The sequence below is a fragment of the Lytechinus pictus genome, chromosome 10, assembly GCF_037042905.1.
Source record: "Lytechinus pictus isolate F3 Inbred chromosome 10, Lp3.0, whole genome shotgun sequence".
Lineage (NCBI taxonomy): Eukaryota > Metazoa > Echinodermata > Echinoidea > Temnopleuroida > Toxopneustidae > Lytechinus > Lytechinus pictus.
The window spans coordinates 16,113,042-16,132,783 of NC_087254.1; the positions used below are offsets into that span (position 1 = coordinate 16,113,042).

Below are 19,742 nucleotides of genomic sequence, written 5' to 3' on the forward strand. Positions count from 1 at the left end.
TTGACCGTCTGATGTAAAAAGCTAGTTTTAAAATATAATAAGACTAATCTTTACTCGTACTGGGTTTCTTTAGATTGAAGTACTTCTGTTGTTACTAAGTTACATAATTACTACTGTATGTATTTATTCAGAAGTAATTTTTGCATGTAAGCATTCAAAGGGTAAGAAGTAAATTTTGTTGTAAGAATAGCAGAAAAAAATAATTAAAAATATATGTGAAGGTTTGAGAAGAATCCGTTGAAGAGTAAGAAAGTTATTAGAATTTTAATTTTGGGATTTGTGACGTCATAAACGAGCAGCTGCCCCATATGTTATGTAATATAAAATGCATGAATTTTTTGTTTTCTTTTCACGATAGGGTGTGAAATTACAGTAAAAACATTTTCAATTTTCCGAGGAAATTACATTTCATTGATTTTTTTACCATTCGCTAAGTAGGAATGCTGCTCGAATTTGACGTCACAAATCAAATAATTAAAATTCTAATAACTTTTTAACCCTTTGATGGATTTTTCCCAAACCTTCGGCCATATTTTTTTTTTTTTTCTGTTATTTTTACAATAAACTTTTTTCAGGGTGAGCTTTCCCTTTAAGTAGACCAAGGATTGTTTTACAATCAGGGTTCACTTTATAGCTGTCTCATTTGACTAAAAATGAGATTGCTTTGTTTTTCCTCAATATAAACGTGTGTTGTTTATTATACAAGTGATTAGACATTTATTTCAAAGTGTGAGGCAAGAGGAGAGCTACTTATTATTTTATAGGGCTCCAATCTTTTAATTACACTTTTTCCCACTTTCATTTTTTTTTTAGAAAGGACAATTCGGGCAGAAATGGATTTGACAACATTGGAACATCTATTCTTAGTTTGTTGTGTGTAGAAAAGTCTTATCGTACACACACACACACACAAACAAGTTAATCAAGTAATGTCTATTAACAATGAGTACAAAAACACCGAATTCGGAGAAGACACTTTTAGACACAATTGGCACCTCATTTGGGGTTGATAGTCATAAAAAATCAAATTATTGTTAGCTTTCGATCATGAAATTATTTGTAGCTTTGATGGTTTTTAGTTTTTAAATTCTGCATTTCAATCATCAATTCTGGTTGGTAAAACAATGCCTTAATTATGATCACTAACGATAAAGATGCGAGGGCTCGAAATTGAGAAAAACAAAATGAGACAGAAATTTAGGCCTAAAAATGCCAGATAAGTAAATATGTATCACTTTTTTTAAATGTTCTCTTGCAGGTTGCTCTAACAGTGTCCAACAGCTTGCCATCATAAATTTGAGATTACGATTCAAATATTTCTTCTTATGATGCATGGATTGAATATTTTTTCAAAGTATACTCCGATTGTAATACAACCCATAACAAGAATACAATGCTTATTATGGGTTTTGAACTTGGTTAGATTTGAGGAGTTGAAGACTCTAGGTGGTGCAATTAAGGCTGCTAGTACGTATCTGCTTAAAGTTATCAAAAAATAAGTTTTGTTAAGAAATTATGTATATTATTTGAAAATTGATTTTTCCATTGTATTTCACCAAATCTTCCAGGCAAAATAACGAATTTTAAAGTTAAGCAAATGTATCATTATCAGAGGAACTCTATTCATCGGTAAATCGGTCTACCGTATTCTACCTAATTTATGAAGTGCACTAGAAAAATCCGAACTACAAGTATCTCTGCAAATAACATATGTTTGCAAATAACATTATTAGCCTAAATTTTTAATTTATTTTGCCTGGACGATTATTAAATGATCATATTACACCTCCTTGTTGTAACTTGTATTTATTTCCCCTCCACCTCTCTCTCTCCCTCATCTATCCCTCTCTGTCTCCTCTCCCTTCCCTCTCTGTCTTCCCCTCATCTCTTCCCCCTACCATCTACAAGGGCTATCACACTTGGTTGCACGAGCTTTTGATTACACTATATTTTGCAGACAATAGTATTGCTTGTTAACGATAAAACAACTAATTGTGAAAGCCCCTCCATACATCCGGTGAACTTCATGAAATGTATGCTCAAATTAAACCTGATTTTAACTATTACTTCAGCAAAAAGAATGTAACAAACTTCTGATTATTGATTTAAAACCTTTTGTGATAGATGCAAGAAACATTTGAAAACTTTGAAAATTGTCCAAAGAAGATGATTTCTGTTTAGCATTGTCAATTCTTGTCTTGTTAAACTGGTATAATATTTTCCATGCCCTTTCAGTGAATTAATAATAATCAAAAATACAAATCAAATACTTGATTGAAAATAGAATGTGTGACAATGTATGCAGCACATTGTCAGAAAATGCTCTTCAAACGCATCTAAAATTTACATTGTGTGAAGTTCACCTTTGTAAACTAAATATGTTGCAAAATGTATTATTTTCGTTGTTGGCAATTAAGAACCTTTAATACTTCTAACTTTATGAACATGGAAAAAGAATGGGTCGATTGATCAAGTATTCAATTGAGTGGATATTGGATTATTGTATAACAAAATAACATAATTCCACATGGTTGCTATGATATAAAAACTAAATTCAATGAAAAGAAGGGAAAAAAATTGCCATCAATATAAATCCATTTTGCAACATTCACCTCCCCCCTCTCAAAATAATCTGGAATCCGCAAGTCAAAATGTGACATTGTCCTTGAAAGTACTCTATAAGCTGAAATTTTGCGAGTCAATCACCCATAAAATTGTCCCCCCCCCCCCTCGAAAATAAAAATGGGGGCTGAATAAATTAAATCACTCAACCTTTGATGAAATAAAAACTGTACCTAAAAAAAGAAAAAAAAATCACAATGATTCACCTCGACCTTCTAAATTTACTATCTTTGCATTGTACAGTACCCATAAATAAACTAAGAATTGAGGGTCAAGAACAATGTCACATTTGGCTTGCAAATAAGGGTTCCTTGACATTTGCTCCTGAGACGATTGCTCTTCTGGAGGAAGATCCTTAAAGCCAAACATAACTCCGACCTCTAACCCAATGCTAATTCAGAACTAACCCCATTAGAAAGGAGCAATTGACCCAGAAGCAAATGTCACATTACAGAAAGGGGGGGGGGGTCACAATAGATAGATGAAGGGAGGGGGGTCACAAAGAATAGGAAAAGGGGAGATGACAATAGCAAAAGGGCAGGCAACACACAAATAAGCATCACTAAAGAGCAAGAATTTTTCATTTTCCAAGGGATTTATTTCTCAAAGAAAAAAGTGTTTAAAAAAAATGACCAGCAGCCAAGAAGATTCATTCAAGTAAGGAGGTTGCCATAGCAGCTGACCTCTCAATTCAATGGAGCAAACCCCAAACATCACAAAATGGCCGGCCGCCTGATCCGAACTGGGGGTCTTCCTGCCAGAATCACACAATACATGATGCCACTACCCAGAGTCTCATTTTCAAGTGTGCAGGGTGGGGCACTGGACACTGTCATGCATGATATACCCCATCTCTAATGTAGGTGCTTTATTTTCAAGTTCAATGATAACCTGCATAGCTAAGGGTAAGGAAGACAATGCATTCATTTTCCAAGCAATTTTTTTTTTGGGGGGGGACTTAACCCACGTCATCTATATTTTGCCCCATCTTTTCTCTTCCTTACCAAATGAATCAGTGTGTTATAATCTCCTTTGTAGTCTCTCTATTCACCCTTGAACAAAACCACTACCTCATTGCCTTTAATCTGCTCATTACCCCCCCCCCCCCTCCTTCCCTCTATTCCCCCTCTTTCTACAAGTTTACCTGTGAATCCACCAATTGTGTTCTCTCTTCATACCTCCCTGTACTATCCATCAAGGGGAGCATTTCATGAATATTCACATCAGTGATTTTCACAGTCAGATGTTATAAGCTACTGTAAATCAATGCATCTGATTGGCTGAGAGCAAATTACTGATAATCACTGATAAAACTCTTCATGAAATGCTCTCCATATACTGTCAATCTTTCTTTATTTCACATCCTTTCAACATTTATTCTCCATGACTGATATGTTCTAAATAATTTATCATAATTATATTTCATACATGTATATAAGAAGATGAATATTTGAGTATTATGATTAATCATTGTCACAATCCTTTGTGTATTTTTTTTTCATTTACAAATATCATTATATTTCAATTTGTTTATATTTTTTCCCCATCTTTCTTTATTTTATCTCAGTTTCATTAATTTTTTTATTCATTCATTATTATTTCTAATTATATATAAAAAAAAAAAATTTAATCTATATATATATATTTTTTTTTTTTTTGGGGGGGGGGGCTCTTTTCAATTGAGCAAATGGAAGATTTACAATTTTACAAATAAATACACACTTTTCTGTACATGATGCAATTGTGTTCCTATGAACTTCAATGAACACTGCATTTTGGTGAAAAAAAAAAAAGGGAAAACAATTTGATTTTTTGGTTTGTTTTTGTCAAGGGGACACCTAATGTTTGTGCTTGCATACAGTATTCATCACGTCTTTCACATAACTCTGAGAGATAAGGCAAGGGGCAGTTGGAAAGACATGACTTGTGAATCTAGACCTAATGGGTTAAATCCTCAACATAGGCTCGTCCAGAGCATGTGCACTTCATAATCCCACAATGGTTTAATAATGGCCTATCAATCATAACAAAACAATGCATGTATTCTAGTTGTGAAGCACAATGTCAAATTTCAGAGACGCCACCTAATAAAATGTCTAAATTCTTTCCAATGTAGGAAATTACTCCTTCAGCCAAAGGGTCAATAAAAAGCAATGTCACATTTCAGAAATGACACAATAAAAAGTCTGAAATTCCTTTCACACTGGGATGTAGGAAACAACTTCTTCGGCAAAAGGGTCATTGAGAAGCAATACCAACTTTCAGAGACAGCACCCTGTAAAATTTCCAAGACTGGTTCTGAATGGATGTAAAGAAACAATATCTTCTGCAAAAGGGACAAAGACAGTTGGAACAATCGGCCAGGAGAGGTCATCAAATTACACTCCTTATCTACAAAAAGAAACTTAAAACCTGGGTTAACAATAGGCTAGAATAACCATGCCACACTTTCAATCTATGTGAGGATACTCTTGACGCTCAGAGAAACCTCCCACTCTGGCTTCTTCTCGCAGGAAATGTCACCATCATTTATTCAGTGGATGAATCCCTAAAATTGAACCAAATTGTTTAGGTTTCTCCATAAAACAGTGCCAGTTTGGATGAAATAAGTGATCTAAGCCCAGAAGAGAACTTATGGAAATTTGAAGACATCTTGATCACCAAAATAAGATATGCCAAGTTACATCAAATGCCTTCCAGAATAAAGCAACCACTCTAACCAAGTGAAAAAATCCAAATTCTCGTTGACACAGGATATGACATTAAATGTTCTGAGAAAAAAGTATCAGACGATTCAATGAGTGAAAAACACGTGGAAAAAACACAAATTGGAGAATTCAGAAGGCTGACTATCAGGTAGATCACTGTCCTATCCACAAACCAAAATACAAAAGAATAGCCAAACACCACCTCAAGTCAAGCCCCGGGACCTGGTTAAGAAACTCCACCTTCCCTGAGGTGAAAGACATGCAAGTTCCAATGAAAGATTTTTAGATGAAGGGATACAGATGTCATACTTGATTGTTTCAATGTGATGTCAAAGTTGGGGATGAGACTAGAAATGATCAACTAGATCTAGATTTACCAATAATTTGTCTAATGACACAACAAATGGGCCAACACACTCGTACAAGAAGAATACCAAAGAAGTCAATTCCAAAAGACAAAAGTTTAGATGGCATGAGATATCAGAGAACCATCATGTCTCTCAATTATTATTCATACCACCTGCAATGGCACCAGAAATCAGTAAAACAATCAAATTACCATTTGAATGTCCAATAGAAAATATATGAAATATGAACTGGAAAAACTCCATTCCTTCAGTCAGTACTTGGGGAATTTCAAAACATTACCAGACACCAGATACAAATATTTCACATGCGGTTGAAACATATTTCCAGAATTCTGGTATGCTCTTTTCAAGCACTCATCAACATTTCCTTTCTGCCCTTCTTTGTGCAGACACAAGTGGTTAATTAGGCCTGGGTATATTCAAAGTGCAACCAGTCCTTAATCAGTCTTGATCAATGCCTCCGAGTCGTAAAGCCGTCTTAGCTACACTGCTCCATTTATGAAATTAGACATCCAAGCAAAAGGCCCATAACAAATATCGATGACGGGAGATACAAAACACTGAATAAGCAACACTCCTGTATAATTCCTTGAAAAGCAACTGACAATTTGACATTGCGCTCCTGAAACTAGATTCAAGACTAACATGTATTGGTATGGTTGATTTAGCATTTTGCCCCCCCCCCCTTTTTATTACACATTGTGGAAAACCATTGAAGCACACAATCCTCATAACAATGGGTGAAAACTCAATACTTTACTTTTGATTTTAAGTGAATATATATTTTTTGGCAGACGAACCGATATTGCGTCACAGATCACATCATTCCAAGCAGCAGTCCATTATCTCTACACATTGTGTGATAACGTGATGAATACAAGCTTGCACAAACATGAGTTTTATAGAGAACGGGGAGGGGATCAACAAAATCAATTCAAATTAGTCCGTCCCAAAAAATTAACATGTACAAAAAAGGGAATTATATTGTAAAATCATTAATACCACTTTCTCATGTGGTTCTGCAATTAATAAAAAAAATGTAATTGAAATCTGTAAATAGAATCACAAATTGCCTTGTTAAAGAATTTGCTTAAGTATTTATAGCACATTATCATATCAGTCATGGTGAATATCGTGTTGAGAGGGTGTGAAAAAGATGAATTCAGAGTGACAGCTACAGCAGATAGTACACGGAGGTAAAAGAGAGACTGCAATTAATGGATAAACAGATAATGCTAGTATTTTAGAGGTAAAACCAATGAGGAAAGTAAAACATGAGGGGAGGAGGGTGGAGTAATGGTATTGTTTTGATGGATTTTCATGAAAAGAATTTAATTCCAAAGAGTAAAGAAAATGTCATGAATTTAAAGAGTGCAATTTAGACATTTCTTCCCAATACTTCCGTAATAGTTATTGCCATTAGCATACCATAAAAATTGCTGGAAAACCGTTTGCATTGTCTCACATACTCTAGGCTACGCAAGATATCATTGAATTCATCAATAAAGCACTTACATTGTGGAAGCTGTATGCCATGCACAGCAGTGTCCAATGCCCTTCTCTGCACACTGAAAATCAGATCTGTTGGTAGTGACATCACTCATTGTGTGATTCTGGCAGGAAGATCCCAGCTCAAACCAGACAGCAAGCCATGCTTGTGAGGTCTAGGGCCTACCCCAGCAATAAATGAGGTCAACTGCCATGGTCCTCCAACTTGAATGAATCTTCTCGGCTGCTGGTCTTACATTTTATTCAAGAAAAAAAAAATGATGAATACAAATCAAGTATAATTATAATAGAGACAATAGTAAATTACAGGGCAGGTCCAAGCTATCTGACACGTGACATAAACTAAAGAGGTGTTTCACAAAGATTTAAGTGTGAGTGTGATTCAATTCACTTTTGAATTTACACTTGCATGTGGAAAATAATGGGTCACAATACTGGTTGGATCACGCTCAGAGGAGTCATGCTGGTGCACATGAATCAATAAGACTGCGCATACAATATTGCGTGCAAACGAACACTTAGGCATGACTTTTTAAATTGTATATATTCACTTGTGAAACACTTCTCGGAATTGTTTTGCTAGTTTCATAAACATTTCAAAAATCTAAAGTAATCAATTAAGTAATTAATAAACGCTTTCAAACACTATACAGTGGGATTTTTGTTCTCTAATAAAAAGAAAATATCAGGACCATGAAAAATGAAGAGAAACTAAATAATTTCTTAACTGCATGCAGTCGAAGTTAATACATCCATCATTGCCAAACCAACAATAACACACATAAAATTTTTAATAACTTCTTGACCTTTGCCATTGTGACCAAAAATTATGTAATGAGATCCTCAACTCACATATGCATTCATGAGCAAAGTTTAAAATCAATCTCTAAATCAAACTTGAAGTTGTCGCAGGGCAAATGATATTTTCAGGTATACAATGAACCAATTCTTTGCTTCTCACAAGAACAAGAAATTTTGGGGTACAAATTGATCTCTGTGACCTATGACCTAATAACAACCATATCTAAGAAAGTCATTGTCAGCGATGCCAACCCCTTGAAAAGAATGAAAACAGGATTTTTGGTGTTAAAAGAGTCAACTTTCTCCAATATCTGTCAAACATAATTTTGAGTAAAAAGTTATTTTCCTTTGTATCTTTAATTTCTATAAGCAAAATTTATTCAAAATTGAACTGAAAAATATGCCTTAATGAATAGATTGACCGTAATATGACTAGGGTATTTTTTAGGCTGGAATGATGGGGAGCTAAAGGGCCCCAAAGATCTTGGCCGCTGATTGTGCAACCATGATGAAAATCAATATGCATGTCAACCATGATATAGTCTACAAAATTGTATGTATGATTGTTCCAAAATCATTTAAGTTTAATTCTTAATCAATTAATAATGCTAATTAATGCATAAAATCATAATTTTGGCTTGAATCTATAAAAAAAAGCTCTTAAAGTACTGATTTGTTTTGGTTTGGAGGCTCGTTGTTGGATTCAGATCAAACACACAACAAAGAATAATCGTTATCAAAATGCTCTAATATGTATTTTTTTTTTTTGCAATTTCTTATGTTTTTCTTTGTTTTTGTTTTTTTTAATAATGCGAGAGTAAAATTAATGACAAAGTTATGAATTTTGGCTAGAAATTGAATTTGCATTGGATTTGTAAAGTACATGAAATAAAGTTTTTTTAAGCAATTTGATGTCTGACATGCAATTACAAGTTTCATAATTTTGGAACTGCAAACCCAATGGTCGTAAATTTGGTCTCAAATGTTGCGCAAGATTTGTTTTGTTTTTTAAGTCTTTTTAGGGTTAGAGATTAATAGCGCCACACATATTATACTCTGTGCATTTGATCTATCACCTTTCTTTGAGTAACAATTTACTAAATTGGACAGAACATATTAACAATACTCATGGAAAAATAAGTATGTATAAAGGTATTGTGCACAGAAGTTGGGAGGGAGAAATGTTTGTGTTAAAAAATTCTACGACAAGTAGATCCAGGGTAAAAAACCAGAGATAAAACACAAAAGGCAAAAACTCTGGAAAACCTTTGGATCCACTTTTGCAGACTAGTTAACACAAAAATTCTCCACAAATACATCTAAGCCTCACAATACTTGCAAAACATTTCCAACATTATGTACAAATTATTTTTTTATAGTAAATATGCCCTACATTGTATGCATCCATTAATGAAAGAACAAATAATTTAGATACAGATAATAGCTTGGACCTGCCCCTAGGATCTACACAAAACTTATTATAAAACATATGAAAATGGGTTCATGAGTAGCGAATGCATATACCCTCACTGGCCATGTATATTGTCCTATTTACATGAATCACTGATTTTTGGTAAAATGACTTTTTTGTGTGTTGGAGCATGTTCTGAATTATTCAAATGTGGCCAAAATTTTGGTATAAGAGGGAGGTAGAACCTGCCCACTTTTTCACACATCAAAATGGCTTAAATGGAAAAATACATATGGCAAGTGAGGGTAGAGTCGGGTATTCAAAAATAAAACATGTTTTGGATATATTTTAAATGATATTTGGTTCATTCAATTTGTTGGACAATACATAAATTGTAGATGCCCATTTACTGGACTAAATGCCTCTCTCTGTGTCCTTAGAAATTGTTGCCGTCTTTTGCGATATTCCCCACTTATAATTCAATAAATAAGAGTTCCCTATAGAAAAATGAAAAAAAAAGTGCCGGCTGTAAAATTTGATCTTATATTTATGTGAAAACAAGCATACCTAGTCAATATGCATAATTGTATTTTTGTATACAAACTCCAAAGAATATAAAGGAATGTACAGATCTGACCATTTGCTTTTGAAACTATGACAAAATACCAATACTCATCCAGACATTTCGCATAGATGATGATATCAAGATAGGAGTCATGTCCTTGTCTGTGGTAGACTAGCTCTCTCATTTATGCTGAAAGATGATTCACACAAGATAGGGGATGTAGACATGCTGTACACTGAGTGACGTGACTGCAGATGTCAAGTGAAAAACAAAATATAATTCTAACAAAAATTCCTTTTTAAAAACATTCATCATACTATAAAACACGTAAAAATGAAATGGATTAAGGCTTACGTTTGGACTAATGTACTGCCAGTATACTTCACCAAAACACTTTTCAGGGCAATTTAATTTAGAGGTAAGTACCATTACATAACCTCAAAAACTCCTCACAAATATCACCTGATTTTTGTGTCATCTAGTTTATTGATTTGAATTTACAGTATGAATATTGCAATAAAATGGATTATGTTTGTTTACACAAATACATATCCAAATTTAAGAACCAAATTTTCTCCAAAATGTATCCTTCTGAGAAGAGCCTACTTTAAGCAGATGTCACAACTGAAATGATATATCACTGAAATCACCTTGCATAATCATAATTTTTTTGGGTAGGATGGTTCAGGGGCATAGTGAGGAGGCATTTGGGGCAGTTACAAAAAGAAGAAAAACATGAAGGGAAAGAAAGAGAAATATGAATGCAAAGGGAGAAAAAGGAAAGAATGGTAGCATTGTGGATGTTTGGTGTATTTTTTCTCATAAGCATAAAAACCAGGATGAAACATTCTCTCTCTCTCTCTCTCTCTATTTGATAAAGAAATGTATCTGAAATCCACATTTTGAAACTTCAGAGGTTCAACGTTTTGTGTAAACAAGAAATTATTCTCCCTGTACACGCATCTACTCCTCTGTTTAACAAGCTAATATGTTTAACGTGACTAGATTTTTAAAAGAGTTTTATGTCAAATCCAATGTGTTTTTTGGATCATAACTCACCTAAATATCAATAACTGCTCACACTATCCATTCCTTTTAGATGATGATTTCAAGATTGGTGTCATGTCCTTCTATGTGGTAAACTAGCTCTCTTATTTATGATGGAAGATGGCTCACACAAGATAAGAGATGTATCCATGATGTATGACTGCAGATGTAAAGTGAAAGAACAAAATATTATTTCCTTTTCAAAAACATTCATCGCACAATCAAATATTTAATTATGAAAGTATGAATAATGTTCCCTTTTCCTCCTAATTCATATAACAAATAATTTCTACACTTGTGGTCAAAGTAGGGAAACTCCATCCTTTCTGCCACCACTCCCCATATTAAGCTACTTCTCCTGCTTTTCACCTTATTACTGGACAACCAACTTTTAATTCACTCTTAAAGTTACTCATTAAAAAAGATGCAGGCATATATTAATGCTGTAATATATCTGAACAAAATAGTTAATCAAATGCGATGAAACTTCATTCCACGTCCTTGGCTTGCACATCCATCTCTTGTCCTGTTTTCCTAACTTAATTTGACATTTTGAATGTCAATACAGTTTCTTAATCATTCAAAATGAAGCGTGGGATATGTGTCAAAGAAATTATTCTTAAATTTGATAAATCACAGAGGATTCTGCAGTTTGCAGAAAAGAAAGAAAAAATTCCATGCATCATCTCTTTGTCAATTTAACAATTTGATAACACATCATTTTTGCTTAATATAATTTGTTAACAAATTTTCGGCATTACTCCTATTTTTGTTTTAAGATCAGTATGCTCGATCTGTAATGAAAATCATAAGATCAGTATGCTCGATCTGTAATGAAAATCATAAGATCATAAGTCAGAAAAAATTGGAACCAGTGAGATTCGAACCTGCCATCTACTGCTTTCCGGGCAGCGACTCAACCACCAGGCTATTCTGGTTCACGGCTAAGCCACGATGAACTGGAATTCAAATACCCTCGATCCTCTTCTTTCTGACTCATTAATATTCAAATGCCGTCCGCATTGGACAATAGATAGTAAATTAAGAGGCTTTTTTTTTTTTTTTTATAGGAGGAAATTATAATTTGTTAACAAATTTTCGGCATTACTCCGATTTTTGTTTTAAGATCAGTATGCTCGATCTGTAATGAAAATCATAAGGTCAGTATGCTCGATCTGTAATGAAAATCATAAGATCATAAGTCAGAAAAAATTGGAACCAGTGGGATTCGAACCTGCCATCTACTGCTTTCCGGGCAGCGACTCAACCACCAGGCTATTCTGGTTCACGGCTAAGCCACGATGAACTGGAATTCAAATACCCTCGATCCTCTTCTTTCTGACTCATTAATATTCAAATGCCGTCCGCCGTGGACAATAGATAGTAAATTAAGAGGCTTTTTTTTTTTATAGGAGGAAATTATAATTTGTTTACAAATTTTCGGCATTACTCCTATTTTTGTTTTAAGATCAGTATGCTCGATCTGTAATGAAAATCATAAGATCAGTATACTCGATCTGTAATGAAAATCATAAGATCATAAGTCAGAAAAAATTGGAACCAGTGGGATTCGAACCTGCCATCTACTGCTTTCCGGGCAGCGACTCAACCACCAGGCTATTCTGGTTCACGGCTAAGCCACGATGAACTGGAATTCAAATACCCTCGATCCTCTTCTTTCTGACTCATTAATATTCAAATGCCGCCCGCCGTGGACAATAGATAGTAAATTAAGAGGCTTTTTTTTTATAGGAGGAAATTATAATTTGTTTACAAATTTTCGGCATTACTCCTATTTTTGTTTTAAGATCAGTATGCTCGATCTGTAATGAAAATCATAAGATCGGTATGCTCGATCTGTAATGAAAATCATAAGATCATAAGTCAGAAAAAATTGGAACCAGTGGGATTTGAACCTGCCATCTACTGCTTTCCGGGCAGCGACTCAACCACCAGGCTATTCTGGTTCACGGCTAAGCCACGATGAACTGGAATTCAAATACCCTCGATCCTCTTCTTTCTGACTCATTAATATTCAAATGCCGCCCACCGTGGACAATAGATAGTAAATTAAGAGGCTTTTTTTTTATAGGAGGAAATTATATTTTCTTAACAAATTTTCGGCATCGAGGGTATTTGAATTCCAGTTCATCGTGGCTTAGCCGTGAACCAAAATAGCCTGGTGGTTGAGTCGCTGCCCGGAAAGCAGTAGATGGCAGGTTCGAATCCCACTGGTTCCAATTTTTTCTGACTTATGATCTTATGATTTTCATTACAGATCGAGCATACTGATCTTATGATTTTCATTACAGATCGAGCATACTGATCTTAAAACAAAAATAGGAGTAATGCCGAAAATTTGTTAACAAATTATAATTTCCTCCTATAAAAAAAAAAAAAAAAAAGCCTCTTAATTTACTATCTATTGTCCACGGCGGACGGCATTTGAATATTAATGAGTCAGAAAGAAGAGGATCGAGGGTATTTGAATTCCAGTTCATCGTGGCTTAGCCGTGAACCAGAATAGCCTGGTGGTTGAGTCGCTGCCCGGAAAGCAGTAGATGGCAGGTTCGAATCCCACTGGTTCCAATTTTTTCTGACTTATGATCTTATGATTTTCATTACAGATCGAGCATACTGATCTTATGATTTTCATTACAGATCGAGCAAACTGATCTTAAAACAAAAATAGGAGTAATGCCGAAAATTATGAAAATACTTACCATGATTTTCTTATTTACGAGATAACTGGATATACTCATTTGATTTGCTAGTTCATTACGATTAACTTGCACGCCGAATAAAAGTACACAATTTTTCCTGCGCGCGCAGCATCTCCCTACGCACGCACCATCCCAAGATCATCACGCAAAAAGGCGTCCATTTCCTCTCATGAGCCTGAACGCAAGACATGTTGCCACGCAAGGCGAGGGTCGGTGGGAGGGTTCAAATGAGTATATCCAGTTATCTCGTAAATAAGAAAATCATGGTAAGTATTTTCATAATTTACATCAATAACTGGGATATACTCATTTGATTTGCTAGACCAACACGGATTCAACGTGAAGGGAGGCATGTCTAGACTAAGAAAGTGCGTACAAAAATAGGGAGATGAAGACACGAAAGGCCGCTGCCTTAAGGACAGAGGAGGCAAATAAGGCCTCATGTGAAGAAAGGTCCTTAAGAACAAAAAGGCGGTCCTCAAGATGTCGTATACGATTCCATAGAAAGAGCCCAAGAAGAATGATACTATAGTATCATGGGCCTTCGGCCTAGTGTCAGAAGGAGAACATCATCACCAACTGACTTGATCGTTTCAACAATCCAGCGTGAAAAGATGTCTCGAGAAGCTGCCGCAAACGGCTCGCGCGACAAAACAACCAACTGCACAGAGTTGGGAATTGTCTGAAGAATGGCAAACAAAGACGAGGGTTAGAAGTAACACCTAATCTAAGCCAATCCCGGCAACAGTCCGGGAGCAATGCATAAGTATGCAAAGCTTTGTACTGTAAATGGTTATATATAAACAGATACAGGAGGGATCTCGACTGATAGACAGACAAAAGATACCCTGAAAACCGACCCAAGAGGGAGTTAGTCAAGCGTCAAGAACGACCGACAGGTGCCATGACGGACTAAGCCATACAAGCTCAACGTTTGAGAAAAACTTAAGAGGTTGTAAGATTCGGATTGAAAGTATTAATCATCCGTAACCGGAGGGATGATAATTGCCGATGATCAAAAAACGATCCGATTTTGTTGAAAATTTCGACAAGAATCGTGATCGGAAGACTGAAACTTGTACAGTTCAGTAAGTGATCCATCAATCAATCTGAGAAGGCGACAGCGGGGCTAATAAAAGCCACGGTCAAGTCACCGGGTTAATAATTTAAGCCAAGCCGCAACCATGCAAACGTAAGGAATGCGAGATATCTCAGAAGCCCCCGCGTGGGAGAAGGCGCCCAGAATTCGATATCTGTCTCAAATGCGTGAGGGCAGAACATCTGCAGAATTCTGATAGAGAGCTGTGGCAGGACGTTTCCAGCGGTCCGAAAAGGACATGGAACGACAGAGAGTAAGGTTGAAGTAAACCACTCGTAAGGCAGTCAATGTGTCGAGAAAAGCGACTGAGTGCCATTCTGTTAATAAGAAAATGCCACGGACCTGCTGTCTATGTAGAATAGAACAGTCTGGTCAAAGCAGCTCAAACGGGCGTGTCGGAGAATAACGCGGCACGCATCACGACATGATAAGTGTGATAGACAGCGGATCCCTTTTCTCCCGTACTAAATAAAACACCCACCCGAGGGTGCAGTGCCCGCGGCGGGAGAGGTGGGCGGTGGTTTGGCTGAAGCCACCATCGCCGAGAGGGTCCGTAAGACTAGGCTACGATGGATGTCCGCTGAGCGGAGTAATCCCTAGTCGCAGCAAGCGTACGCCAGAGATGAGCTGGCGAACAATGTCTCTGTCATGATCTTACGTGTAAACGATGATCAAGAGATGTCGGTCAAGATGTTCTGAACCAACAGACAACGCCAGACATGATACCTCAACAGTTATGTTCCCGACGGAATCGAGTGAGGTAACAACGGCCCTGTCCTATCAAGGTTAGGGACGGAAACTGGCTAAGAGTGTCTAAGTCCTCGCTTGACGAAACAAGCGGAGGAGAAAGGCGACTTGAGGAAAATAATCACCAATATTTCCCTCAGTCTGCGATGAGAACCAGTTGTTTACACACACGTATACATTTTATACATGAATGTATATCCACCACGATTACATCATCCTCGGTCACGCAGTGACCATGGTCACATACATGTACATAGCATGGAAGGAGGATGAAAGCAGCCTGCGAGGCGACTCAAGTGTGCCGATTGAAAAAGCTTCTAAAAAGAAGACAACTCGACACACGGGCACGGTAAATGCATCGACCGTAGCCCACTCCACACGAGGAAGCGGCGGAGATGCTCGCAAGCTTGACCCAAATATAGGGCAGTCTATCGGATAGACTGTTTGAGCTCGACCGATGGCCTGGTGGCGGACAGTTTGGTGTGAACTCGCCGACCCGGCACGGTGGGTGCGTCCAGGAAGTAGGAATAGAAATGCCGACAGAAAAAACCTGGGGCTTGAAACAAGCCTGAACGTATGCACACAGCCGACAATCTAAAGAGATATATGGCTGTTTCTTTCCACCAAGATGATGCTTACCCGACCGGGAAAGACTCGGGGAACAAGTTGTGAATGTCAACAGGAGGGGTATCTGGCATATAAATAGCCGATTCCCTCCGGGCGTTTGGTGCGGGTGCTGCCGGCGGGGTCCGGGGGGACGACCGATGATGGCAGCTCGGGCAGGGCTCGCACGAGCCGCCCGAATACGAGACAAATAGGTTACAAAATAACCATAATGCACCGGGTGGTGAAGGCATAGCGATTATTAAGTATAGGAGAACTATTAAACGCCGTGACATTCAGATCCGATATTTATGCTCATAAGCTCGGCAGAGCTACGAGATAGTGAGACATACCGCTGAGCGGTGATGGTGCTAATATCGGAGTCGCCCTCACTACAGCGGCGATCGCTGGAGGACGGGTGTCTGTACTAGCCCTGACTCTAACCTTACAAGGAAGAGAAGGAGTTAAAAGTAAAGACAGGGCACCCTTACTTTCGTATAGAAAGTGATGTTCAGGCCAAAAGCTGACGGTCCCGTCGCCTGGGCGGACGGTCCGCGGCCGTGATAGGTTGCCCTCTCAAAAACAGCCAAACATTCTCATGAGAGAAGGAAGGCATGCGGTATGTTAGAAATTCTTACCTCCAATCTACAGGCCCGCCTAGGGGGTAGAATGGAGAGAGTTACCGCTGAAAGAGCCGTTGCCGTAAGCGATGCCCGGTCAAACTGTGAGGCTTGACGTAGAGGGCGAATTCGGGAGTACCTGCATATTAATGGGGGATACCCATGCAGGTGAACTCGCCGACGGCTCCCCGGAGTGCGGGCTGGCGGGAGAAACTCAATCCGCTCAATGCCCGTCACCGGCAATAAGACCGACAGAAAACAGCCAAGCGGCTGCAGCGACCAACCAGCAACATACGGGGGCTTGCCGACTTGCTGGGTGAGACCCATACGTCAGCAGCACCTGTGCATATCATGAAAACACCCGTGCGGGTGAAAAGGGCCGGCAATTTCAAGGAAAAGGGCCGGTGGCTGGTGCGAGGCTGTTGATAAGCCCAGCCGTCGCGTAGCGGCGGTCTGTAATGACGGAGAACACGAGGGTAAGAACCTGTAATGCTCGGGACGTGTTGATGCAACCTGTAAGGATGCAACGTCCAGCCGTCGGTCATCGAGAGCTTGCCGACATGTTGGCTTGAAAGCCGTATGTTGGAAGCACCTGCATGGAAACGGGGTCACCGTGTAGGTGAACAGCGTTTCAATAAAAGCCCGGCGTGAGAGGGCAGGTGACTGCTTGAACCGCACGGTGCTTAGCACGGCGGCTAAAGCTGACATGAAGCGGGAGTCTGGTGACATAATGGGGGCGATGCCCGTATGTAGATAACACCTGTGTATTAGCGGGAATTTCCCTTGCAGGTGCGTGAGCCGGCGAATCATGAAATTGCCGGTGACTCTCCGAGGTGTGAGATGGCGAATGTCTGCTTGGCCTGCCCGGTGCTTGACACGGCGGCTGAAGCTGACATGAAGCGTGGGGGAATTTACCCGCACTGCTCGTGGGCGTGTGAAGCAACATGAGAGTTGCGACGCGTGACCCACAATTATCGGGAGTCTGGTGACATAATGGGGGGCGATGCCCGTATGTCGATAACACCTGTGTATTAGCGGGAATTTCCCTTGCAGGTGCGTGCGCCGGCGAATCATGAAATTGCCGGTGACTCTCCGAGGTGTGAGATGGCGAATGTCTGCTTGACCTGCCCGGTGTTTGACACGGCGGTTTTAGCTGACAGAGAGCATGAGGATAAAAATCTGTGATGCTCGAGGGCGTTCTGTTGTAACATGAAGTTACGACGCCTGACCATCGGCACAAGAATTAGAAAGAAAGGGTCTGCCCGCGAAGCGGGGTTAGCAACCTAGAATTTCTTCTTCTTCCTCTTCTATGCGGCCACCGCCGGGGGGCAGAAGAGGGCACAAGAGACAGGGGGGACGTGATATCTCGCATGAGAAAAATCACCCAAATCTGATCAAGCCGTTTAGGCACATGAACGCTAATTCCACGGTTCCACCTTTAAGGGCACGTGGACGCGATTCCACGGTTCCACCCTGATCAGATAATCGTGAGATTGACGGAGTCGAGCTCACGTGTCTCTAGCGACTAGGGGCTGGTAGCCCTTTGCTAATGCTCCCTGAAGGAGACTGACAAAGCATCGAGCCTAGTCTGTGCCGGGAAAAGAGTCCCATGCTCTTAACCCAGACTTGTTGGACCCGATAGCCGGTGGGTAAAGCAGCCCTGGAGGAGTGAAGTTTTCTATACTAGTACCACACTCCCCAAAATAGGTTCAGGTCCCGTCAAGGGAGCCTTGGCTATCATCTTTCAGGCACGTGGCCGCTGCGCCACAGTTCCACCCTAAAACGCTCGGGCACGTGGGCGCGGTTCCACGGTTCCACCCTCTTGGGCACGTGGACGCAACTCCACGGTTCCACCCTCCTTTTTCCAAGGCACGTGGACGCAACTCCACGGTTCCACCCTTTATAGAGCCCATCGCAAAGGGTCTCACTCTCTTGCCCTCATACTCACCGCCGCTGATCACGGGAACAATAACACCATGTCTGGTTCTCTCCCAGCGGCAGGTTTGGAGTCATCAGGAGATGAGTCAAAAGAGCTCATCTACCTGGTAAGTTCTTAGCTGAAAGAACAAAAGGAGGGTCGAAAACAGAGAGGGGGCAGAGGGGTGGGTGGACAAGAAAGGTGACAAAGCAAGATCCTTATCAGAAATATTAATAATAAAATTAATAACTTCGGAAGAACAGGACCGACTTCTTAAACATGAGATCAAACAAAGTTAAGAAGCTGAAGTGAGAAAAAAAAACGAAGTTTTTTTTTTTTTTTTTTTTTTTTTAAATCAATTACACGTATACATGACGTTAATTAATTAAAAACAGAAACGTCTAAGTCCAAGGACGAAGAGCAGGATCAGCTAAGAAAAAAAAACACAAGGTTTTTTTTTTTTTTTTTTTTTTTTTTGACAAGGGTCAAAAGAAATAAGTAAAGGAGCTGATCTGAAAGGAAGAAGTAAAAACTTACTTCCCTTAAACTGGAAAGCCGAAAACTCATGAGCGAAAACTTTTTTTAAGGACGCTAATAGAAAACAGGGGGGCTTCCCAAAAAAATTTAAGAGAAAAAAAAATTTTAAGACAATAAGTCTAAAAAAAAAAATTTCAATACAAAAATAATTATTAAAATTAATTAATAATTAAACAATTAACCAATTGGTTAATTAACAATTAATTAATCAATCAATCAATTAATCAAACAAAAACAAAAGATTGATTGAGACAATCAACCAACTCACAAAGGAACAAGTTGAAAACAAGTTTGAGAACAAACAAGGACGACGCTCCTATCTGTCCCATGGCCTAAGCTGTGGGGAGGAAATAAAATCAATTCAATTCAAGACGAGGCAAAGGTGCAAGTCAAGAATAATAAAGAATTAAAAAGATTTGGCGTCAAATCAATGCCTGCGGCACGCAGGAATAGTGCGCGGAGCT

General features: G+C 38.6%; 1 long non-coding RNA gene across 1 annotated transcript; it reads right to left on the bottom strand.

Annotated features, from left to right (window-relative positions):
* Positions 1–3,240: 3,240 nt before the first annotated feature.
* LOC135155658 (uncharacterized) lies at positions 3,241–11,190 on the bottom strand. The gene is made up of 2 exons (XR_010294821.1): positions 11,044–11,190; positions 3,241–10,232 (listed from the first exon to the last, which is right to left on the bottom strand). It is a non-coding gene; the product is annotated as an uncharacterized LOC135155658 (long non-coding RNA).
* Positions 11,191–19,742: the final 8,552 nt, after the last annotated feature.